The sequence below is a fragment of the Ovis canadensis genome, chromosome 12, assembly GCF_042477335.2.
Source record: "Ovis canadensis isolate MfBH-ARS-UI-01 breed Bighorn chromosome 12, ARS-UI_OviCan_v2, whole genome shotgun sequence".
Taxonomy (NCBI): Eukaryota; Metazoa; Chordata; class Mammalia; order Artiodactyla; family Bovidae; genus Ovis; species Ovis canadensis.
Genome location: NC_091256.1, coordinates 85,914,388 through 85,933,470, shown reverse-complemented (window position 1 = coordinate 85,933,470; position 19,083 = coordinate 85,914,388).

Below are 19,083 nucleotides of genomic sequence, written 5' to 3'. Positions count from 1 at the left end.
GGTCAAGAAAAATATGAACAATCTGAAAACTCTGGAGCGTCTGCTTCCCCTAAGCGCTGGCTGAGTCTGCTCTCCTTTTCCTCCCCACCTTCCTCCTCCTCCTCTCTCTCTGAGTGGTGAGCACAGGTGACTTAAAGCTTGACTGGACTTTGAAAAGTGGCGAGAGGTGTGGTGAGTCCAGGGTTATAAAAAAAACCAAAAACCTCAAGACTAAGAATCACACGATCTCTACCTGAGTTTGCCTCTGTCACTGACCAGCTCTGTGGCCCTGGGCAAGTCACTTCGTGACACCTCTGGACTCTGTTGCTCCTGGAACCCAGATGTTGTCCAGCCTTCAGAGGTTACCCAGCCTCCCCTTATTCACAGTCCGCACCAGCCTTCTTTTCCACCCAACTACAGAACAGCACGCCTTCGGCCAGGTTTCCCTGCCCGCAGCTTTGAAGGAGGATTACCCGAGGAACAGCTGCGTGGTCCACAAACACATCCTGCGTGACCCTCATCATTTCCATGCTGGTTTTGTTCTGCATCTCTGCTACGCTGATACTCCTTACCATCTTGCAATTGTTTTGCTTTTCCAGACTGCTCTCTCTCAGGCGGACACACTGAACAAAAGTGAAGTTTGAGGGTAACAGAAGGAAATTATAGCTGAGAATAGAAATGTTTAAAAGAGAGCTACTAAGCAGCTTGGCTTATTGTTTACAGCATAGGATCCCCATTCTCCCTGCCTCTTCTCTCTCTGTCCCTCCCCCCCCACCCCCCCACCCACCGTCTCTTTCTGTCTCTCTGTCCCTCCCTCCCTCTCTCTCTATCTCTTTCTGTCTCTCTCTCTTTGTCTCTTTCTGTCTCTCTCTCTCTGTCTCTCTGTCCCTCCCTCTCTCTCTCTGTCCCTCTCTCTCTCTTTCTCTGTCTCTCTGTCCCTCCCCCCACATCTCTTTCTGTCTCTCTCTCTCTATCTCTTTCTGCCTCTCTCTCTCTGTCTCTCTGTCCCTCCCTCTCTCTCTCTGTCCCCCTCTCTCTCTTTCTCTCTCTCTGGCCCTCCCCCCACTCTATCTCTTTCTGTCTCTCTCTCTATCTCTTTCTCTCTCTCTCTGTCTCTCTGTCCCTCTCTCTCTCTCTGTCCCCCCCCATCTCTTTCTGTCTCTCTCTCTCTGTCTCTCTGTCCCTCCCTCTCTCTCTCTCTGTCTCTCTGGCCCTCCCCCCCATCTCTTTCTGTCTCTCTCTCTGTCTCTCTGCCCCTCCCTCTCTGTCTCTCTGTCCCTCCCTTCTCTTTCTGTCTCTCTCTGTCTCTCTGTCCCTCCCTCTCTCTCTCTCTGTCTCTCTGGTCCTCCCCCCCCCCCCCCATCTCTTTCTGCCTCTCTCTCTCTCTGTCTCTCTGTCTTCCATCATGTCACCAGAGCCAGATGCCGGCCCACCACACAAGTACCTTTGTCCATATTCTACACTGAGATCCCATCTCCTCAGGCTTCTCAGAAGCTTCAAGGGAAAATAAACAAGAAATTGATTTCCCCATCCTCTCTACAACACCCCAGGAAACATATTAGTAATTTCCAGAAATATGAATCTGCCTACAGTGAAGGCAGAGCTTGACAGGGTTTGCAGAACAGATGAAGTTTTCCTCATTCCGAGCATCTCCGCTGGCTTCCTCTCTTTGTAAGCAAGAGTTTAGTGTCCACTGCTTACCACCAAGGAGATCTCAGCCCCCAAATGTAATATGCAAATATCTAATGTTTGTCTAATGTGAACGATTTCTTACAGCTTTGGAATATGACGTTCCTCTGCTTCTAGCCATCCGTGATTCATAAATATTGGGGTCCTTTCACAGAGCACACTCTCAGTTGGGGGCTGTACATCACCCTCCGGGGATCTTTCCAGCTATGACAGCCTATAACCCCTTGGTTTCTGTGAGGTTCTTTCTCTGGAAGAGTCTCCCTTTCAGCCTGTTTTTGGGCGAGCTTCTTTTCCTAAGGCCTGGAGAGAACTGACAGGGCACTTACTTGGTGGCACTACTAGTTACGTGCCCAGGATCAGCCTCAGTGAGATGTAAATGTCCAGGGGGTCCGTGGTGACCACCCATTCCTGCCTATGGTGGTGGGGTGGTCGTACAGAGACCTTGGAACCTCTCTTCCCCGTCACTTGCCTGTGCTCATTTTCTTTACATCTTCACCTATTCTGGGAGCAATCTTAGCCTGTATTTGCAGCCCCAGCAGGGAGCCCATTTCCATCGAAGAGAGGACTCCTTTAATAAATCTAGCTCATTTGTGCAAGAGCAGTGCAGCCATTGATTAGAGGACTGATTGGAGCTGTGACTTTCCTTCGGAAGAAAATTAAGAAAACAGATTAAAGGCAAATGACGGGCAGCTTTGTCTTCTTGGGAAGTGTGGGGCAGGGGTGTGATGGTGGTGGTGATTCTCCTTATATTCTGCCTCACCTATGCTGACTCAAGTTTCAAATGTTTTGAGATGAATTAACTCCTTCAGGTTAACTGAACGTGGCAAGGAATCACGGACTCTCAGAGCTGAAATGGGTGTTGACTGTTATTTGCTTAGTTCCTTTGTTTTGTAGATTATGTCACCAGAGACCAGATGGCGGGCAGGAAGTGAGTGGCCTTTGGTAAGGGCGGTCCTCCGAACTGTGGGTGGCACTCCCGAAGTGTTTCCCTTCTCACTTCCTCCCTGAAACTTTCCCTGGTGTTCTTTACTCCACCATCTTTGTGGTCCTCACTCACCCACACGCTGGTTCATCCTCTCTTTTGACTCACGTGGTGAGAGTGCCTTTTATTTTTCAGAGCATTTTGTAGACGCTCAGGAGCCTCAAGAAGCCTCTAGGGTTGCTCTGCAGTTGCAGTTTGTTTATAGGAGATTTAACGCTAAGGTAATGAGATAAATGAACAGCAAATGTTAGATGTCTAGTCACGTTGCTTTGTGAACTTTTAGACAGAAAGGGGGTTTGTGCATTTGACGTGGTGTCCCCTGAATCTACCAGCTTTTGGCACTTCTAGGTGCTCCAAGGACATTCGTCAACTTGCGGACTAAATGAGTGAACTGTGTAGATATGAGTTTGGCCATTTAAGGTTGTCTTATCAGGAGCTTTACAATGATGGTAATTACTCTTGCTCCCAGTATAATGACTTTTAAGTCCCATTATAAGAACTGCCTTCAGATTTAATTTACTAATCACTCCACATCTTTTATATTAAAAAAAAAAACTGCTTTAAAATTTACATTTGGATTTTATGGCCTAAGGAACACTTTTACATATACTGTTATCTTTCGGTTCTCATAAAAATCCTGTGAAGGAATTGTTACCCTTCTTGTTTTATAGATGAAGACACTGAGGCTGAGCGACGCTATGGACTTGCCTAAATCTGCCGGACTGGTAGGTGTCTGAGCAGAGCACAATCCAGGTCTTCTGACGTGGGATCCTGAGCAATTTTCTACGCTCTGCCTCCCCACACTCGAACCTAATGTCCCAGGCTTGCGTCCCAGCTGTATTCTCCAGAGCGAAGAAAGACATCTGGTTATAACAGAAGATCAAATCAATTCACACGTAGAGAGAGAAGAGTTGCTCCTGTCAAAGCTATCCTGAATTTTCTAGAGCCCCTGATATCATTCTGAGGAATGAGTTCTGAAAAAGGCGTCTTTTGCATAATGGCAGCTCTGTCGTTATCAAAGTGTACTTCCCACCACGTGTATTATTTTCACAGGTGTGCGTGTATGAGAGAGAGAGTGCGTGTTCTCTTTGGTTAGTTTGGGGAATCTGAGGAGCAGAGAATAGGGACTTTGCTAATTACCAGATTTCAGACCTTTATTTTCTATTAACCTGTTTAATCTTCACATCACTGCAAATAAGTAAACTGAGATTCAGGGGTCTATGAGAGAACTCAGATCCCCCAACTTCCAGTCCACAGCTCTTTCTTCCGTGACGTACCTCATGTAGAACCACCCAGTGTTTATTCCCACCAGAGAGTCAGTGGGAAAACGGAAGGAATGCAGAAATTCTAAATGCATCTTCCTGGCAGGACTGGAGGTAAACCGTGTTCCCCAGTTTGGCTGGGGTGCCTGAGTCCTATTTGCCTTCTGCTAACAGTGGCAGCCCACTCCAGTACTCTTGCCTGGAAAATCCCATGGACGGAGGAGCCTGGTGGGCTGCAGTTCATGGGATCGTGAAGAGTCGGACACGACGGAGCGACTTCACTTTCACTCTTCACTTTCATGCATTGGAGAAGGAAATGGCAGCCCACTCCAGGGTTCTTGCCTGGAGAATCCCAGGGACGGGGGAGCCTGGTGGGCTGCCGTCTACGGGGTCGCATAGAGTCGGACACAACTGAAGCGACTTGACAGCAGCAGCAGCAGCAGCAATGATACTGAAGGTAGCACAGAGCCTGTGTGCATGAGGGAGACGGGAGTAAGAGGGAGCAAGTTACCCTGATTCTGTTTATATTGGAGTAAATCTTTGAAGCTTGAGAGTAATCTGTATCTCAGCTCCATTTACTTTGCAAATAGAATAAAAGCCTCCTTGCATGTGCATCAGTGAGATGGGAACTAGCGAGGGAGGAGAAGGCTTGGGGAAGTAGTGGGTGGAGAGTATTTTCATACAGGCAGGAAGGGCTTGGCTTCTAGCCTGGCTTCTGTCACTATTTATGTGTGACCTTGTGCAGACCACTTTCCCTCTCTGGGCTAATTTCACTGTCTGCAAAATTTTAGACTAGAACCAGGACTCCCCTATTGGCAGCCAGTTGGCCGAATTGAGCCTAAGGATATATATATATATATATATATATTTTAAAGCAGTGTTTTTAAAAAATCGGGACTTTCCTGGTGGTCCAGTGCTTAAAACTGCATTTTTCAGGGCCGGGGGCATGGGCTCGATCCCTGGTTGGGGAACTAAGATCCCACAAGTTGTGCGGCATGGACAATAAATAAATAAAGGAGTGTTTTTTAAAAATAAATGTAGGCCTCTTTCATATTCCCCATTTCACAGGCCATACCATCCTTGCTAGATGTTACTTGCCCTTTTTACACAGGCATCTGAGATAGACAATTGGGCTAGTTCCTTATAGAAGGCTCTGATGTTATTTGGGAGAGACTGAAGGAAAAGATTAAAGGTGGGAGGAGAAGGTGATGACAGAGGATGAGCTGGTTGGATGGCATCGCCAACTCAATGGACATGAGTTTAAGTAGGCTCTGGGAGTCGGTGATGGACAGGGAGGCCTGGCGTGCTGCAGTCCATGGGGTTGCAAAGAGTCGGACACGACTGAGAGGCTGAACTGAACTGAATGTTATTTGACTCTATCCATATACTCAGCTTGTTCACAACAGAATCTTTTTCCTCCTTAAATTTTTTTAAACTTAGTTTCTATTCCATATTGGCTTACAGTTGATTTTGGAGAAGGGATAGGCTCCCCACTCCAGGATTCTCTGGTGGCTCGGATGGTAAAGAATCCACCTACAACGCGGGAGACCTGGGTTCAGTTCCTGGGTTGGGAAGATCCCCTAGAGGAGGGCATGGCAACCCACTCCAGTATTCTTGCCTGGAGCATCCCCATGGACAGAGACCCCTACAGTCCATGGGGTCGCAAAGAGTCAGACATGACTGAGGGACTAAGCACAGCACAGCACGTAACTGACTGACAGAGCTGTGTGAGTTCCAGGTGTACAGCACAGTGATTGAATTATACGTATATTTATTCTTTTGTGGACCCTTTTCCCTCATAGGTTATTACAAAGTATTGAATAGAGTTTCCTGTGCTATAAGTAAGTCCTTGTTGATTGTGTTATTGCTGTTTAGTTGCTAAGTTGTGTCTGACTCTTTTGCACCCCATGGACTGTAGCCCACCATGCTCCTCTGTCCATGGGATTTCCCAGCAAGAATACTGGAGTGGGTTGCCATTTCCTTCTCCAGGGAATCTTCCCAACCCAGGGGTCGAACTCATCTCCTGTATTGGCAGGCAGATTCTTTACCACTAGGCACCAGGGAAGCCCTTGTTGATTACCTATTTTATATATAGTCATGTGTGTATGTTAATTTCACAACAGAATCTTGATGAACGTAAATGTGAGAAGTAGCATAGTGTCTTGGCCAAGTGTTTGGGCTCCACAGCCAGTCTGCCTGCCTTTGAATCCCTGCTGGGCCACTTGCCAGCACATCCCTGATCTGCAGTGTTGCCTCCATTCCCTCATCTGTGTAATGGACACAATCCTGTGAAGAATAAACAAATCAGTCTCTCTAAAGTGCTCAGAATACTACCAGACACATCCTAAGTGGTCAGAGGTAGTTAGTCATCAGTCTGATTATTATTAGGCCTTTTTATGAAATATGTATACAATCTTGAGTAGAAAATCATCTTAAAATGTTTGGCTAAAATTTCCAGGATAAGATGGAGTGCCTGATACTTTGAAATGTGAGCTACTAAAAACACAAGGGTCAGACACAGAGGACCATTTCCAAAAGGCTCTCCAAGCCAGTCATGTAAATAAATCTGAAACCAATTGATTTCCGGGATTCTTTTTATCTACAAATTTTCATTTGCCCATAACTCACTCAACCCCTGAGATGCTGGGAAAGGCTGAGTCTATGTCACTTTCCTGGGCCTGCTGGCTGACTTCCTGAGTGCCCGGTTCTTATTTCCATGAAGATCTGGGGCCCCTGTTTCTTCCAGCTGTTGGATATGGGTTTTGTCTCTGTGGCTGGCCTGGCCTGGGCTAAGTGGTTCTGCGAATTCTGGTGTCATGCTCACTGGAACAGCAGGTGGGGGAGAAGACTTACAGAGAAAACTCATCAGACTCATCAAAGCTACTCATCAAGTAGCTTCCCGTACATTTGTCATGTGGCGTGAAATAAAAGTAGATCAGATTAGGAAATGAAGGCGAAAATGATGTGTGTGGACCCTCTCTGCGAGTCACTGTGGCCCTCTGGGGCTTCAATAAGAAGTGTGCCTGCTCAAGTACTTTGTTGATCAATTCTAAACTTCAGACATATTTATAACCCTGTTAATATGGCCAGACCCCATAATGTGTGCAGAATTAGATGACAGAGCCACAGTTCTGGGAATACTTGCTTAAAGGCCAAAGCCAAGGCAACACTGGCCTTTTTTGAAAGCAGGAAAGGAGCAAAGGGGTGTGTGTGTGTGTGTGAACTGGAATTTGTAAAAATTATCCCTTGAAAACCTTTGATCCTTAAGAACACGGGGGCCGACAGGGACAGTCCTGGGAACCGTGACAGGCTAACAGTTAGCCTAGCAGAGAAGGATTGCAGTTCTTAAGAAAAGGGTAAGAGAAATGGGAAGGAAGTAAGGGAGGTGCGAACTCCCGGGGAGCTGACTGCAGCTTTCCGCAGAAGTGACCGGCCGCGGACTGCGTTGCCGCCTCTGCAGGTCTTTTCTCCCAGGAAAGGCGACAGGCCCGACTTCTGCCCTCCTGGAGCCGGGCGCTCAATGAAGCGCTCGGAACGATGCCTTACCCTCGAGGGGTCTGTGTCTCCTGGGTTTTCCGAGCTTGGGAAACTGGTGTTGCCCCTCCTTGATTCACTTTGCTGAGTGTCTTGTGCTTTGGAATCTATGAGTGATCAATGGTGCGTGTGCTTGAGGGTGGAGGCAGCCTTCTCGCTCCTTGCCTCCTGGTTCCTCCTAGAACTGCTGCTCCCCATGGGGGTGCTGGTGGTATTTTGGATGGGACCGTTCTTGGTGAAAGGCACTGCCTGGCCCATTAGGGGTGTTTAGCTCTTACTCCTGCCTGCTGAGTGCCTGCAGATCCCTTTGCGTTTTCCAAAGTCTCCCACCTTCCTGGGGCATTTAGTAACGATGGAAAAGAAAGCCCCAGATAGAGGTAACACTTCTCTACCCCACCCTCCCTCCTCTCCTGGGCGGGGAGCAGTGATGTCTTCCATTAGAGAATCTAAGTGGGAGAAACTGAGCTCTGCCCCTTGCTTGCTTGCTCTCCGGCCTGGCCTGTCTGATGTATCCCTGTCTCCTCTCTCCTGAGCAGGAAGTCTCACAAGAGGCCAGAGGTTATCCGGCGTGGCCTCTCACACGGTCAGTAAGTCGTAAAGTTCAGGGATGAAGTGTTAGCAGACCTCTTGGGGAAGGTCTTGTTTTCTTGCCACTTAGCAAAGAGGAAGGTAACCTCTTGTTCTCCATCTGTTGATTCTTTCTTCTATACAGAGGGAGAGAAAGGAGTGTTACTTCCCAAGCACCTCAAAATTCAATAGATGTACGTTGGGGGTTGGTCAGCATCTTCTTTCCCAGTTCTCTGCCTAAGACTGTCGCTGATCACCTTGCTCGTAGGAGGATGGCCCGGGGAACACCTGTTTGTGGAGAAGGAGCGGCTCCCTCTCCTTGTTCCTGCGGCTCACGAGGAGGGACTTGTTAAGAGAGGTGTCAGGACGGTTTAGTGTCGGGTACCAGCGATTCAGTGAGCTTGGCCTCAATCCCATGCAGACTTGAAACCTCTGCTTCACCCTGTGGACTCTCCCTGAGTCCAGGAACAGGAGCAGCTGGGGCTGAGTCAGGTCAAAGCCTCATTCCCTAAATCTGAAGGTGAAAGCAAGAGTGGGCTCTTCACAGACCTGGGGAAATGAGGAAAGCCAGCCTCCTCCTGAGTCCTTGGTAGGTTGTTGCCACCCTGGACGGAGCACAGGTCACACATCACTCTACTCACGGGGCATGTAAGTGGGTGGGATGGGGTGGCCTGAGGGGCTGGAGAGTTATTGAGTGTTGCTTGGCAACAGCTTCAGAAGAGCTTGGTCCAGCCAGAGGCAGGAAACCGATGCCACTGGGGGTATTCCCTAGTGTGTGGGCGCTAAGTCATTTCAGTCATGTCTGGCTCTTTGTGACCCTGTGGACCACAGCCCGCCAGGCTCCTCAGTCCTTGGGATTCTCCAGGCAAGAGTACTGGAGTGGGTTGCCATGCCCTTCTCCACGGGACTTTTCCGACCCAGGGACTGAACCCACATCTCTTACATCTCTTGCTTTGGCAGGAGGGTTCTTTTTACCATTAGTGCCACGTGGGCAGCCCCAGATCTCAACAAAGCTGGGAAAAAAGGATCTGGCAGAGCCTAAAATGGGGATCCTTGTTCAAACAACTTTTTCCCAGCTTTGTTGAGATATAATTGACATATAACATGTGTAAGTTCAAGGTATAAAAAGTGTTGATTAGATACGGTTATATATTGCAATACAATTACCATGGTGGTGTTAGCTAACACCTTCATCACATCAGGTAATTAGCATCTCTTTCTTGCAGTGAGAACAAGTAAGATCTCCTCTCCTAGCAACTTTCAAGAGTACAGTACGGTATTGTTATCTATAACCACTGTGCTATGCACTGAATCCCTAGAATTTATTCATCTTCTAACTGGAAGTTTGTACTCTGTGACCAATGTTTCCCTTTTTCCCTACGCCTCTGGGTCTTGGTAACCACCATTCTATTTCATGCTTCCATAAGTTCAACTTTCCGGGATTCTGAGTGTGAGAACATACAGTATTTGTCTTTGTCTGGCTTATTTCACTTGGCATAATGTCTTCACGGTTCATCCATGTTGTTGCAAGTGGCAGGATATCCTTCTTGCTCATGGCCAGATGATATCCCATGGTATATGTTTCTTTGTGTGTCTCAGTCACTCAGGTGTGTTGGACTCTTTGCAACCCCATGGATTGTATCTGGTCAGGGTCCTCTGTCCATGGGATTTCCCAGGCACGAATACTGAAGTGGGTTGCCATTTCCTTCTCCAGTGGATCTTCCAGACCCAGAGATCAAACCCGGGTCTCTCACACTGCAGGCAGATTCTTTTACTGTCTGAGCCACAAGGGAAGCCGTTGTATAAATACATCTCAGTTTTGGAGGAGTGCTCTTGGAGGACGGAGAGTGAGAAGAACAGGATGGGACAGAGGGGAGGGTTAAGGAGAACATATTTTTCTGGACACTTCCTTTGGTTCTCATCATCAGGGAAGCTGTGAAGCACAAATTGCATATAAAACATGATCCTCCTGAGCAAGGCTCTGGAGGTGGTGGGATAGGGCAGTTATGGCTTAACCAAAGGCAGTTCTACAGAGAAGGGAGCTGTGAGCTGATATCTGGCCAGTGCAGAGCAACTGGGACACTTATACCTACAGGTGAAACATCTGGGTGAATGAAAATCGTATCTACTTTATGGGGGTCGTATGACTGTTAACAGTCGTGACTTGGCTCAGAGCAAGTCTTTACATCAGGCAGTCCCAGGAAGAGGGACTGTAAACTGGATATAGTTATGGCTCTTATCAAGAGTGGCCAGGCATTCATTCCCAGGCAACACATACACATGTAAGCATCAGTGCTTTCTGTATCTCTATAAAACTGTGCCTCTAAAAACCTCTCACACTTGTCATTCAGATGTTGCGCTTACACTGAAACTCAAATCATGGCACTTATAAGTAAATCTGATGGTCTTGTTTATAAACTAAAGCTCACAGATTTTTACCCAAGAGAGATGGCTGATGACTCCCAAGAGAAGAATCTTAAAAACTAGCCTGGAGAATGCAGATTCCACAAGGTAGATCTTCCCTGGAACCCTCACTAATATGAGCAGACCCATCTTTTGTGTGAACCTAACCGACAAAGATGCCACGCTTAAATTGTCTGAGAAACCCAGTTAATTGTGTCTGCTGTGCGAGACCCATGATATTTCATAGGTATCCTCTGTGTATGCAACCCAATCAGATTCACTGATTGAGCCAGGTCTTCTGCGACCAACGCTATCTTCTATAAGGATCACGTTGCAATTATTTTTCTCCACATCTCTTTTACTTTTAGAGATAAGTCAAAGGTAATGCCTGGAGAAGGTAATGGCTAGCCATTCCAGTATTCTTGCCTGGAAAATCCCATGGACACAGGATCCTGGCAGACTATATAGTCCATGGGGTCATAAAGCGTCAGACATGAGGGAGCAACTAACGCGCACGTGCGCGCGCGCACGCGCGCACACACACGTAATGGTACATTTTGGACCAGACGAATGGAAACTTGAAGTTCACTCTTCGTTTTGGAAAACAGTGTGCTTGCCAACCCCCTTGGCTCCCATCTCTCTTTGAGCATTAGGGCCCCCTGAGCCCTTTCCCTGGTTCCATTCCACCACTACCCCCAGTAGCCAAGTTGGCCTCTCATCCATTAGCTGTCTTTTACAAGATTTCCACTTATCCTATCAAAGCTGCTCTGTCTTCCGTCCATTCCCTTAGGGTCCTACTTTCTGTTAACCTGATAATATGTGGCGTCATGCATACATTTGATCAGCAGAAAAGAATCTTCCTGCAGCGCAGGAGATGCAGGAGACACGGGTTTGATCCCTGGGTCAGGAAGGTCCCCTGGAGAAGGAAATGGCAGCCCACTCCGGCATTCTTGCTGGGAAAATCCCATCTCAAGGACAGAGGAGCCTGGCAGGTATTGGTCTATAGCGTTGCAAAAGAGTCGGACACCACTGAAGTGACTGAGCACATTTGCACGCACATTTGCACAAGACCAGCTCCCAAATGAAATGCAAGTGATTTGTCTTGCAAATGTAAGTCAAATGAACACACATCTAAACATACATTTATATCGCTCAAGAAAGGAAACAGGAAAACAGGACGACTTTTTTGGTGACGGTGGGAGAGGAAACTATAGCACCCAGGGTCCAGATGGAGGTGTCTGAGGGGGAAACCCACCCAAGAACAATGAAGACCAGGAGACTCAGAAACAAAAGGAGAGAAGGCTTACTAGACAAACCAGAAAGGTTTGGGGTTATGGATATCATGCAGATAAAGGAAAAAGCATGACCTAGGAATTAAAAAAAAATAGGTATGACATATTCCGTTTACTACATAGTAGCTAATGTGATCTTGGACAAATTATTTGACATCTCTGTGTCTCTGTGTGTTATCATGTATATGAAAGGGATGCTGATAATCACGTCATGGGTTGTTAGGCAGTTGGATCAGATGATGTACGTGAAACACTGGGAAGGATGACTGACACACAGAAGAGACTAACTGCATGCTGCTTTTCTCCCGTCCCTTAGTTAAGCCCAAGAATCACAATGCCCTTAGCTTTATTTATTTATTTATTTACTACAAAAAGGAGTTGCAAATCTGGTAAAAGGCATGCTGGGTGTCAGAACCAGAGAGAAGACTCATCCATCCATAGTACTAGAGTGTTGAGGAAAAACTAACTTCTGCCTGAGATTGGAGACGTTTGGGGGAACTACCATTAAGGTGTTGCTCCTGCGTGAAGTCTTAGCCACTGGCCCACCACGGAAGTCACTTCCTTCTTCTTAGGTACTGGTTTAAAGCTCGCTTTTCACAGCTTCTAACAAGTAGTGGAAGATTTTTAGTTTCATGACCTCTCTCCCTATAGTCGGGATGGATTATCCAATAAAGCAAAATCTTTTAGCGCAATAAAGTCAAAAGGAGAGGAAATTTTCAGAGGTAATCATTAGGTTGAAAATCTAGCTCCTGAAAAAGAAAAGAATATAGTTCTGAGTATTAGTGCTCACAATCCAGAAAAAGGGCTTCCCAGGTGGCTCAGTGGTAAAGAATTCACCCGTGATGCGAGAGAGGCACGTAGGTGAAATTTCTGGGTCAGGAAGTTCCGTTGGAAGAGGGCATGGTGGCCCACTTCAGTATTCTTGCCTGGAAAATCCTATGGACAGAGGATCCTGGCAGATTACAGCCCATGGGGTCACAAAGAGTTGGACACTACTTAGTGACAAAACAAACAATCCAAGAAAAGAGCTTAGGTGGATTAAGGGGGAAGCAGAGAGGAGCTAAGGTCAAATGAGAGTTAACTGACAACGCTGGTGCCTGTGGCTGAGAAAGACAGTGAACTCTGGAGATTAGATGGATGAATGTTGGCGTTAAACCAAGTTTGTTTCAGATCTCCATTTGATAATTAGCTGATGTTATGGCTTCATTCCTAATCTCTGTCTCAGTTTGCTCATCTGCAAAATGGGGAGAGTTGATGTTCTTATCCTGTAAGACTGTTGTGAAGGATAAATGAGATAATATACATGTACTCGCATATCGTGTCAGTCAGTTCAGTCACTCCGTCCTGTCTGACCCTTTGAGACCCCATGGACTGCAGCACGCCAGGCCTCCTTGTCCATCACCAACTCCTGGAGTTCACTCAAGCTCACGTCCACTGAGGTGGTGATGCCATCCAGCCATCTCATCCTCTGTCGTCCCCTTTTCCTCCTGCCTTCAATCTTTCCCAGCATCAGGGTCTTTTCCAAAGAGTCAACTCTTCACATGAGGTGGCCAAAGTATTGGAGTTTCAGCTTCAACATCAGTCTTTCCAATGAACACTCAGGACTGATCTCCTTTAGGATAGACTGGTTGGATCTCCTCGCAGTCCAAGGGACTCTGAAGAGTCTTCTCCAACACCATGGTTGAAAAGCATCAATTCTTTGGTGCTCAGCTTTTTTTTATAGTCCAACTGTCATATCCATACATGACCACTGGAAAAACCATAGCCTTGATTATACAGACCTTTGTTGGCAAAGTAATGTCTCTGCTTTTTAATATGCTGTCTAAGTTGGTCATAACTTTTCTTCCAAGGAGCAAGCATCTTTTAATTTCATGGCTGCAGTCACCATCTGCAGTGATTTTGGAGCCCCCCAAAATAAACTGTTTTAATAAATATAAATAATATAAATATAAATAATTTATATATAATATATAATATATAAATATATAAAAATATATATTTTATATATAAATATATATAAACATATAAAAATATATATTTATATATAAATATATATAATATATAAATATATTTATAAATAAATATAAATATAAATAATAAATAAACACTGTTTCCACTGTTTTCCCATCTATTTCCCGTGAAGTGATGGGACCACATGCCATGATCTTAGTTTTCTGAATGTTGAGCTGTAAGCTAATTTTTTCACTCTCCTCTTTCACTTTCATTAAGAGGCCCTTTAAGCTTGTGCTTTCTCCAGCCCAGTGTTTCTCATGATGTACTTTGCATATAAGTTTAATAAGGAGGGTGACAATATACAGCCTTGACATACTCCTTTTCCCAAGTGGAACCAGTCTGTTGTTCCATGTCCAATTCTAACTATTGCTTCCTGACCTGCACAGAGATTTCTCAAGAGGCAGGTCAGATGGTCTGGTATTCCCATCTCTTTCAGAATTTTCCAGTTTGTTGTGATCCACACAGAGTCTTTGGCATAGTCAATAAAGCAGAAGTAGATGATTTTCTGGAACTTTCTTGCTTTTTTCATGATCCATCGGATGTTGGCAATTTGATCTCTGGTTCCTCTGCCTTTTCTAAAACCAGCTTGAACATCAGGAAGTTCACGGTTCATGTACTGTTGAAGCCTGGCTTGGAGAATTTTGAGCATTACCTTGCTAGCGTGTGAGATGAGTGCAGTTGTGCGGTAGTTTGAGCATTCTTTGACATTACCTTTCTTTGGGATTAGAATGAAAACTGGCCTAGCACACTCCAAATGATAAGATATTATTTGAAATATACTTGTGCATTGATGACCCTGTGTAACTCCTTCCTCGGCTGCAACATCTGGCCATAGAATGATTTATTCATCACAACTGCTGGCTGAGTGTAGGGCCTGCTGAAGAATCATTTAAAAGAAAGAGCTCCAGGGTTGAGGGTCTTAAGTGGCAATGGAGATGAGAAAACACTGGTGTTAGAAAGGCGGATGAGTCACGAATTCCACTTTGCACAGCCAGTGTCTAGCTATTCATCTATTTATGCTCTGAGTCAACGAATAGTATTGCATCCATATTTGTGTGAGCTGCTGGGGATGCAACCCTTAAGAAAGTCGTGATCCTGACAGAGAAAGAAAAAGTAAAGTTTTGATCAGGACCATAAGGGGCAAGAAGGAAAAATCAGGGTGATGTGAGAATTAAAGATGAGGAAAATCTCTCTGCAGAGGAGGCATAAACAGAGAGCTGCAGGATAAACAGGAGTCAAGCAGGTGAAGTCTGAAGGAAGAGCAAACGTTGTATCAGGGACTCAGAGGCAGGGAAGAGCCCGGTGAGATCGGCGGGAATTAGGACCAACTTGCGTGGAGCAGAGAGAAAGAGGGAGGGGTGTGTGTGAAAATACAGCTGGTGAGGCAGGAATGGCCTGATCCTACCGGTCCCGCAGACAACATCAATGAGTCTAGCTTTATTTCTAAGAGCCGCAAGAAGCTAAGGAAAGGTTTACAGGAAAAAATAATGCTTCCTATAATTTTCTTCAGCCAGTATTTTGAGTGTAGTTGCAGGAGGTTCAGCCAGCTAAGATGTTGTAGAAGGGACAGAGGGCAAGGTCTTCACCACTGATTCCCACTGATGCCAGGCCCTGGACATCATGGGCAGCATGGTCAATGAGACAGTGAGTGGGAGATTCTTATCCTCAGAAATAGATGTGGATGGTTCCCTATGACAGACGTAGGACTCAGACAAGGATCAGGGAGCAGGTGGAACTTGACCTGAGTTGGGTTGTCCTCATGTCTGTATGCACAATGGTCTAAAATGATCTGGAGAGTATTTTGAATCTATGGAGAAAGTGCATCAACAGGGTAGCCAGCAATTGTTAAAAGTCTTCCTCTGTATCCATAATTCAATTTTGAATGACCACCCATGGTAAAAGGCATATTATTCAATAACAGATTTAAAAATCACTTTTATTCAACCATTTCTTTTGACCAATAGTAATAACAACCCTATTTTTTGAATGATTACTATATCCCAGGCATTGTAGGAACTGCTTTACACACATCATTTTATTTAAACTTCACAGCAATCTTGCAAATTAATTGTTATTAAGCCCTTTCATAGATGAGAAGACTAAGGACTAAATTAAGAAGAAATAGCTCATAAATGGTAGAGCTGGACTTTTTTAAATTTTTATGTTTACTTTATTTTGCTTTACAATACTGTATTGGTTTTGCCATACATTGACATGAATCAGCCACGGGTGTACATGAGTTCCCAATCCTGAACCCCCCTCCCACCTCCCACCCCATATCATCTCTCTGGGTCATCCCCATGCACCAGCCCCAAGCATCCTGTATCCTGTATCGAACATAGACTGGTGATTCGTTTCTTACCTGATAGTATATAGAGCTGGACTTAAACTCAGGTTTACCTGAGTCTCATTTTCATTTCATGAGTAACTAAAAAAAATATAAATAAATAAAACTTGATGGAGCAAAATATCCTAACATTGATAACCTCATTTATCCTAATATTGATTGCCTCATCCTGCCGCAATGCTTCCCAGATAAAGGAGAGGAGACCAAGAGGTTATGGAACTTAAAGAAATGGAGACTTGAACTTCAGCCACATTGAAAAGAACCAAGGGAGACAGGTGAAATTACTTTTATTTTTATACTTTATTTGACCCAATATTTCGAATGTATCATTTCAATGTAGAAACAATATAATAATTGGGGCTTCCCTGGTAGCTTAGAGGGTAAAGTGTCTGCCTGCAATGCAGGAGACCTGGGTTCAATCCCTGGGTCAGGAAGATCCCCTGGAGAAGGAAATGGCAACCACTCCAGTACTCTTGCCTGGAAAATCCCATGGACAGAGAAGCCTGGTAGACTACAGTCTATGGGATCGCAAAGAGTTGGACATGACTAATACAATAATTATCAGCACAATATTTTATGTTCACTTTTCATACTTACCCTTCAAGCCCATTGCCCATTTGTATACTTACATAAAACAGTCATTACATTTCAAGAGCTTGGCACATGGTAGCCCCTTTCTAAGCTCTCTCTCGTCCCTAAATTTCAGTCACAGAATATGGAGGATATCTACTTTAAAATCTCCACATTAAATTCAGCAGGCTCTTTCCAGTTTGCTTTGTTAGGCATTACATAGTCAAGGGGAGCTTATTTTCTTATCTCATTACATTCCATAGATCACAGTTCAGAGAATTTTCCTTTTCTGAGTCATGGACAGAGGAGACCATAAAGCACCCTGAATGGCAGGGTGACTCAAGCCCCGCTCCCTCCCGGACATCAGGAGTTGATGGCACATTTACTGTGAGGGCAGATACGCCCTGAGGTCTGTGTGTACTACAGGAGAGTTCATTGGTTTTATGGATCTTATTGTCCGAACGATTGGGAAGAGGCAGCTAATTTATTTGGGAGGGAGATCTGGTTCCAAGTGGAAAATAGAATGAATAGTTGATGTCACCTTTATAAGATGATTAGCTTGTTTTTAGCTTTTAAAATTATAGCTGAGAATTAAGACAGGAGTTGGCTTAGATTAGAAACTGAGCTTGAAGAAGTTACTTTGGTCTTTCTGCCCAAATTTCTCTGGGCAGGACTGCTCAGCACCCTTCATTCCCTCGTTCTTCTTCAATTTCCCTCCTTTTGGAACCGCCTCCACTTCGTTTGCAAGCTGATTTCACGATGGGGCAGAAATGTCAATCAATCGTTTGGCCATCAGTAGGAGAGCATCCCCAATCTACATTAGTCGGCTGGGCTGGTTTCCAGAGCATCGTCTCCTGCAGATGAATTATTACCAAAACGTTACCACTGTCAGCAATTCTGTGCTGCACAACTTCCTATTATTATTTTTTTTTGGTGGACAACATTGAAATTTTAAACAGTTCAATCTTGCTTAAGTAATGTGAATTTGGTGGCTCTAGAAACAACTTTTGCCTCATTGGTGAGATTCCACCCACAACAGTGTGGGCTTAAATGCAGGCAGGGAGTGGGGTCTTGTACAAATGGAAACCCAGAGACAGCTTTGATTTGTTTTCCGTTTTCTGATTTCATCCACTTCCCACCCCTACTTCTCTTTCCCTTTATTGTCAATGGCAAAATGAGGCTTCTTGTCTCATGAGGTTTGGGTAACGGAGGAGAAGTGGAAGGAGCGGTGGATAAATCAGCTTGACATCAGCAGGGTCATGTTGTGTAGCTCTGGTCTTCTCTCACCAAAGAACTCGTGTGCCCAGGACCACTGAGTGCAGCTGGCTGTCTCTGTGATTCATCTGGACTCCACACTATCAGGGGGTAATAGATCTAGCTTGGGAACTCACAAACAGAATGAGATGGCTTTTGTCTCTTTTAAAACTCTGGCAAAATGGGTCATTTATCATTCTGTGTGTGTGTGTGTGTGTGTGTGTGTGTGCGAATGCACACGTCCATGTGTGTATGTGTGTGTTTAATAGAGACTTTGGGGAGCACAGGGCCACAGTTGGAATTCAGTTGCTGATATTGGGTAGGGGAAGTCTGTTAAATCAGGTGGATCAGCCAAAAGTCCAGTTATACTCGACCAGGGAGACCAGGGTTGGCTGGTGGCCGAGTTGCAGTTATACAGAAAAGAACTAATATCCCAAAGGTACCAAAAAAGAGAGGGAAAGAGAGAAAATTTCAAATCCTAGGCCAAATATCAGAAACCAGTGGAGGTACGGAAGTTCAGAAATGGAACCAGGAAGCAGAAGTGGGGACGTGATGAGACTGTGCCGGAAATGAGAACTTGGGTTGCTGAGGCAGTCCCTGGCCTTGACATTGGGCTCTTCACAGCCTTCCTGTGTGGGCGGGAACCAGGGTTAGCTAGCTTAGGACTCAGAGGAAAAGGTGGTGAGTGTGACGGCCTCAGGCAAACTGAGGAGGTGGAAAGAGAAATGACTCCCGTGGTTGATATTTGCTTCCCTCTGCGCCCTCCTGAGGAGGGTGATGTTAGACACAGCTCTGGGCACCGTGGCCCATCTCCCTGGCTGCTCTCTCTGGAATCTCACACGTGTAGTTTTTTACCATGAGTGTGCTTAGACACGTGTTCGGGTTATAGAAACACTTTCCCATAGGGTCCTGTGATCTCACAGCATACATCTCGTCTAAGTGTCTCAATCCCTGTTCCTCCTTAGTGAAGGGTCTCAATTTTGACTACAGGTCACTCCATTCCTGAGCCAAATTCAGGAATGTAGGTAGGACCCATGCAAAAATCCTCACCGTGCACTGAGCTGGAAGAGGAATCAGTCCGCTTTGTGAGGCCTTGGATCAGGCAATTTAGCTACATAGACTCCTGGTTTTCCAGGAGTTCTTTCTCCTAGGTGGGCCTTGGATCCCATGACCTATTCCTGGGGATTTAAG